This window comes from Zalophus californianus, chromosome 1 (assembly GCF_009762305.2).
Source record: "Zalophus californianus isolate mZalCal1 chromosome 1, mZalCal1.pri.v2, whole genome shotgun sequence".
NCBI classification, from domain to species: Eukaryota; Metazoa; Chordata; class Mammalia; order Carnivora; family Otariidae; genus Zalophus; species Zalophus californianus.
The window spans coordinates 172712716-172720003 of NC_045595.1; positions in this window are offsets into that span (position 1 = coordinate 172712716).

Here is a 7288-nt window from a genome sequence, read left to right on the forward strand (position 1 = left end):
GAGCAGTGCCCAGTGTCTAGGTTAATCACAACAGCGGCCTCTTCGGAGTGAGAAAGATTACAGAATCATCTGGTTATAACACAGAACATTAGTGTTCTGATTCAGATGTAATGCAAGTCCAATTATACCTCTCAAAATTCAATAATCATGTAAAAACTGATGGTGTGTAAGAAGATGAGAAATAAAATTAACAAAATATATTAACATGTTGAGGTTTAAATTCTATTTAAGAAATAAGTACTTAGGGTTTATTATCAAGAAAGCTCCTTGGTAATACAAGAAAGTGGGTATGTAGCTATAAATTGGGCATTAAGATAACTAGCACTATGGAATTCCTCTGGATGGTACCTATTTCACCCAGGCTTCAGAACTGACCAGAAACCTGAATGAGTCAAAAAAGGACATGAGGGAAAAGGTGTTTGGTAATTTATATAATTATAGATAGCTAAATAGACTAGTTTAAGGGCATCTGGAGATCTGAAGACTTGTTACTTCTGCTGACAAGTTACTTCTCCCATTGACCCTGTCAGTTCTTGGTAGTTAATAAATCTTTTAGATCTATATCCTCAACACCTTATCTATTCTACAAATTGGTAGGTTGCTTGGGGAAACCGCAGGATAGGAAAGTCTCACTCTTCTGCCATGCTGCACGAATCTTCCTGAGATAAGTCCAATCTAAGCATCCTATTGATGAGGAAACAGAAGACAAGCTGAGGACAAAGCAGAAGCTGAAACCCCACAAACTCCCCCCCATGGGATATAGGTGACATTCCTCCTGTACTCCTGGTTGCCCTAAAGCTAAGGAAGGGAAAAACAAACAGTTAAATTGTAGAGATCATAATCCTGCGAGACCTGAGTCTCCCTCAGTTTACAAATGTCTTAGCAATCTACAAGAACAAAGCATTTCTATCAATGGCCTAGCTGCCAGAAGGAAATGTAGATACAATTAAATGTCCTTATAACCTGCAGCCCATTGACAGATACTTGAAGCAGGCAGAGTATAATGTTCCTCCAGGAAGTTCCCAACTATCACCACGTTAATGCCTTGCTAGAGGGAAAACAACCTTAACTTGACAATGGCAAGGCCTTCGTATCCTGTGAATCTTCTTTAATATATGAAAAATCTTTCTCGAAATCTCCCTTTTTCCTTACTTCCCCCAACCCTGTAGTATATCATCAGCCACCCCCCACAACCCCAGGGCAGCAGCTCTTTCTGCCCACAGGTTCTGTCCCCATGCTTGAATAAACCACCATTTTGCTCCAAAGACATCTCAAGAATTCTTTCTTGGTCATCAGCTCTGGATTCCACTCTACTGAACCTCACCAATGTTCCAAAACCCCATCACTATTGCAGAAAGTGACATCCTTGCTCTTATTATCACGGAAATTAGGTTTGCCCGGCAACAGGCAACAATTTGAGTCAATAAACATGGCTTGTTTGTAGAGATGTTAATTTTTTCCCGTGACATCACAATCTCACTGTGTTATATTTAAAATACTAATGACAGGGGCACATGGGTGGCTCAGTCATTAGGTGTCTGCCTTCGGCTCAGGTCATGATCCCAGGGTCCTGAGATGATATCCGCATGTGACTCCTTGCTCAGCGGGGGGCCTGCTTCTGCCTCTCGTTCTTGCTCTCTCTTGCTATCTCTGTCTCTCTCTCAAATAGATAAAATAAAATAAAAAATAAAATACTAACGACAGTTTCAAAATCTAACACATAAAATTGTGGAGCTTCATTTGAAATATGTGGGTCTTGCCTTTGCTTACATTTCAAAAAGAATGTCAGTTTTCTCTTGCGTCAATTTGCTGCTAAATAAATATTTTCCCTTTCTCTTCCTAACTTCAGAACTGTAGGAATATCACTCTTTAAGGTATAAAAATCCCTTATTTTATTATACAAATATTTAAGACATATTAAAGTAATACACTGTAGATTTGTAATTTAAGAATAATCTTGCATTTACTTCATACCACTCTCAGAGTAACTCGGGGTGCCAGGAGATTGAGCATTTCCATGTGGGTGTAAGGAGGAACCACAGTAAGGTCTGATTTTAAGTTGGCACTGGTCTAATTTTTATAGCCCTTCACCCTTGTTTTAGGCTGACATTTATCTCTATGAGCTCTATTAGGAAAGGATTTGTTAATCAAATTAATAGTATACATAAAGTAAAATACTATTTCAAACTACTTAAGATAATAAGTGTTTTAGAGCTCTTAAAGCATTTTTGAAGCTCACATTTGCTGTCAAATAATTGAAATGCTAATCTTAAATGGTTCTTATCTAAGCAGTAAAACAGTTTCCCCAAGGGACTCTACAAAGTAAGGATTCTTCCCAAGACATACAGTATAAACTTGATAGTCTTAAAACTGCGTTAAAAAAAAAACAAAACTATAATCCAGGGTTTATACCAATTCAGAAAGGAATTTTCTCCAATTTTTATATTAAGTCTTTGCTATATTGTCAAAATGAAACTATTATGTACACACACACATAGTTTTTTTTTTAATTTTTGTGTTTGATTTGATGTGATTGATTTGACCTTGGTGTTTTATAGTATTATAGTATAAGATATGATATTTATGACACTGACCTACATTTTTAAGAAATAGAATAATCTTGTCAAGATATTTTAGTCTCAGAAGTAATAGACTAGTACTATTCTTTTCATTTTCCCAAGTGAAGTTGCAGATTAGTTAAAACCTCTATTAGTTAAAAAGCAATACTAGCACTAGCAATAGCAACACGTCATATCCTGTAGAAATCAAGAACAATGAAAAATCATTTAACAATAAATTATATAATTCTGAACGGTTTCCAATTTAGTGGCATGATTTTTATGTATTATGAATATATATTAAAATAAACAGGGGAAGTTAAATATGTGATCATAGAAAACACAGTTGATTGAATTATGGAAGTGGGAAGATGAGATGGAAAGTGAAGAAGGCATTTTAGATTCTAATGGATAGTATGACAAGTCCCTTTCTATAAAGTTATTAGCACAGCAAGGGCTCTATCAATCATAATCAGTGTTTGATATTACAGCAAGCATAGTCTCTCCCTCAAGAACTGATAAAAAATAAGACCATTTTACTAATAAATCCTTTTTTGCAATATATTTTTTCATGCTTATAGTTTGAAATTTATAGACTATACATACAGAATCATATTGCATATTCTAACAAATACATTACACATTCTCCTGGGACAAGGAGTGACTAGATGGTGTTACATATTTTACTATAGTAGCAGAACACATATTTTGGTTTATACTACTTTTTACTCTGTTAAATATTGTTTCCAATCCCCACACTTGTTAAAAGAGTGTCAAATAAATAAACTTGTTTAAGCCCTAGTTATTGTTTTTGTATCTTAAATATATAATATTACATAAAAATATGAGTACAATATAACATATTTAGGTCATGCTTATATGTTTTTTATATAAGGGGAATTAATTTTACAAAAATCATGTGACTTGGTTAAGCCTAGAGGCTAGTTAATGGCAGAGCTAAGATGCAATTCAAATTCTTCTAACTTCATGCCTTTCAGTGGTCTCACAGTTTTAAAAACAAAACTAGACTTCTCTTAGAGCTGTAAGATAAAATTGAGCTAATACATTGAAATGGGGAGGGAGAAAGCAATGAGAAAATAGGATAAAGTTCTTCTTACTTGGGGGTCAAACAAGTTTCTTATAGATAGGTCCCTTACAGATAAGACCTGAGGTAAGTCTGCAAGAAGCAAGGCCACGGACAAGGTTCTTGGGAAAAAATATGCTGATTAAAGTTGCCAAAAATTCAGAAATAGCAAAATTAAAACCACCAAATGAATTAATAGTATTGAGTGAGAGTTTATTGTGCATATATGAACAGTTCACAAACTGGGAACTTTCAAATTTAAAACTGGTATGTAGCTCAGGTACATGGCATTACGGGAGGGCTTATAAAATGAAAATGAGGGAATGGTTTGGGGTTTCCAGGTGACAGGAGATTGGTTAAAAGTGATTACCTTATACTATTTTTAGGAAGATGACTTAAGTTTCTTTTATGATTAACAAAGGTGTTTACAAGAAATAACCTGTTTCACTATGTGCTTGAAATAAGCTAGATTTAGTTTTGCTTGCATGATTTAAACTGTTTCGTCTGCTCAGAGGATTCCTAAGTCTGGCCTCTATTTTTAATTTTAACAAAGGAATCAATGTCTGAAAAATGGATAGAAGAATCTGAAAAATATAACTTGAGATGGAGATAGGATTTGAATAATAAGATCGTAGCATTTGGAGGCTTGAAGACAAAAGGCTGGGCAGGTAAATATATGCAAAAGATTAGGGGAATTAATTTCAGTTCTATTTATATTAAAAACAACCTACTATGAGCCAGGCAGCCAGGCACTCTCTGGGACTGTTAGAGACCAGAGAAGAACACACATGGAGGAACCACAGTAAGGTCTGATTTTAAGTTGGCATTGGTCTAATTTTTATAGTCCTTCACCCTTGTTTTAGGCTGACATTTATCTCTATGAGCTCTATTAGGAAAGGATTTGTTAATCAAATTAATAGTATACATAGAGTGAAATACTATTTTGTGAAAATAACTGACAGATTTATTGATGATTTCAATATATTATGGCTAGAAATGTGATGGAGTCAAGAGGATATAGGAGTCAAGAGGAGTGGCACACAGCACAATTTGGGAATTCCAAGACAGTCTTCTAGAAGATGGTAACTCTGATGTTTTGTGAGGTATGAAGCAAGGTCAGATTAGCAAGGTAGAGAAAGCAACAACAAATGTTAAATCTAAAGATGTTAAATACCAAAGATGCTGGAGGGGTCCCCTTGAGGCCTCCCATGATACGTCTCCATTTCTTGCCCCGAAGATGTCATTAGGACAACAGAACCTCTTTTAGATCTCCTTTCTAGTTGGGAATCTTGTGCCTTGTGTGCCCTAAATATTCCTTCTTTATGGTTCCTTATCCATGACTATGAAATCTTTCTCCCACCTCCACTTTGTTGTATCACTTTCCCCCAGTGTAATATCCTCCTGAGGCACTGTGCTCTGTCCACTCTTTGGCTATGGTTAAATTAACAGTGATGCAATGATTGAAGAGGGAGGGATTCATCTTGGTGATTTTGGAAAGAATTTTTAAACAAAAATGTTTACAATTTATGAGAAAAAGATGTTTTTGTGACCATTTTATCAAAAAAGAAACAGTTTCAGAAAGGTAAAATGTCCACGCACATGCAGCTGCTAAGTGATTGTGACATAGCAGGAGAGTAGAGTAACCTAGATGTCATCCCCTTGTTCTGAAGGATGGAGTGATCTGGACCATGTAAGAGAGACCCTTCGCGGACATCACTGCAGGCTCAACAGATGCAGGCAGGCTGTTGATGCGAGAACTTCATCTTCAAATGCAAGCATAGTTGTCTGACATATAAGGTGTCTCATTTCTGAGAGTGTGCTATTTCGTTCATTTACAGCAACAGAGGTCTCAAGTGGGAAAATTAAGAAAACCTCATTTAAAATGGAGCCAGGAGGCCAGCAGGGGGAGCTCTCACGTCATAGCACGGGTCCTCAATTACAGACCCAACAGGAAGAAATGGACCTTGCAAGACTACACTATTCTAGCTATTACCTTACTATCCCAGCAGTAGGAAGAAAGGTTTTTCTCCTCCCCTGGCAACAGCCCAGCCAATGAAAGACTCTCACAACTGAGCCAATGAAAAGCAAGTATATTTCAAACTCCAAGATTATTCCCAAGGACTTTTGTTTATAAAAGTCTTTACAGCTCCCCCACCTTTCCTGTATAAAAGAACTTTCCCATCCTTTGTTTTCCAGACTTGCCTATGGTTTTGCTGTAGCTTGCTTGTGCAGGCTTGCCAATTCTCTGCTATTCTTGAATAACACGTTTTTGCTGGTAAAATCATTGACAGTTTTATTTTTTAAAGTTAACAGAAGGAAAAGGAGAGGGCTCAGCAATCGAGTATATATTTGGAGTATTCATAGAAGAAATGGAGTAAGTTTGGAATGAGAGTAAACTTGACCACTTGTTTTGACCTAAATGAATACCTTGCTAAATGGAGGTGGGAAGGAAAATTATGAGTTAAATGACCCGGGGCTGTATTCCCTGGAATGACATGAAGGATTGTCAGAAAGAAGAAATGGAACAAGTGAGAATTGGGGCAAGTCCTAAAAGAAGTGGGGTGGTGGTATTTAAGTCCTAGGGAGAAAGTACTGCACAGGGAGAAGAGCACATGGGTAGTTAAGTGGTCACTCAGGCCCCCAGGTTAGTAGGCTGGGAGTCAGCAAGCCCACTTCCTCCTGCAATCAGTAACACCATGACCTAAACCCTTCCCATCTGAAGTGGAGTCAGTCCCTGCCTCAGGTCATTTATGTCATATAACATGTTGGGGTAGGAGTCCATCTGCATTATAATTGTAGCAGCCTCAGGATTCCAATATCTGTCAGTTATTAGATTCTAACCTGCTGGAAAGTGGTTTCTTGTGCCTGTATTCACTGGTGTTTCTAGATTGCTGGGTTCTTCAGCTCCAAATCTGGGATATGTGAGGCACAACCCACGCCCCCTCCTAACTCCCTTTTTTGGTGTTGCTTGGATCCCAAGGCCCACAGCCAGTTAGCCTTTTCTTTCTACTGTTCAGAGTCCTGAATTCTTGAATGTGTGTGGAGATCAGGGAAGACTCTTCACCTCTAATATATGAGAACTATTAGCCTAAAATGTCACCACATTACCATTTATTTGGGTTAAAAGATGGAGCAAATTCGACATGCACTTCTTAATAGAAATCACATGTTACCTTAGGGAAACAATTCATTGTCTTAGTGTATGCATCTACCCTTTACTTGTTATACTCCCCCCACCCCAACAAGGGGCTTTTTTATGTCTTGAACCAACTGAATTCCTTCTTACAAAACCATCTTTCCAAATTTTCTTTATACTGGTGTTTTCTTTCTCTGCTTGCTTAGCTGGCAGACTTCTCACTTATCAAAGGTTAGGTGAGCAATACCCCTAGTGAATTCTTCCCTAGTTTCCAATACCTCAATTCCCCTGTGATGCTCTCAGTTAATGAATAGTTATATTATTAAATATTATTTTAAATGAATTTTTAAAACACTTTTTTCATTTTTGCTGTTTTACATATATTTTAATATATATCTAGATTTGAAATCATATGTAATTTCACCACCCTACAAATAGTAAGTATTCCATTTTTAAAAACTCCAAATGTCTTGGAAATGGCAAATCATCAATGAATATTTTTTTAATTTA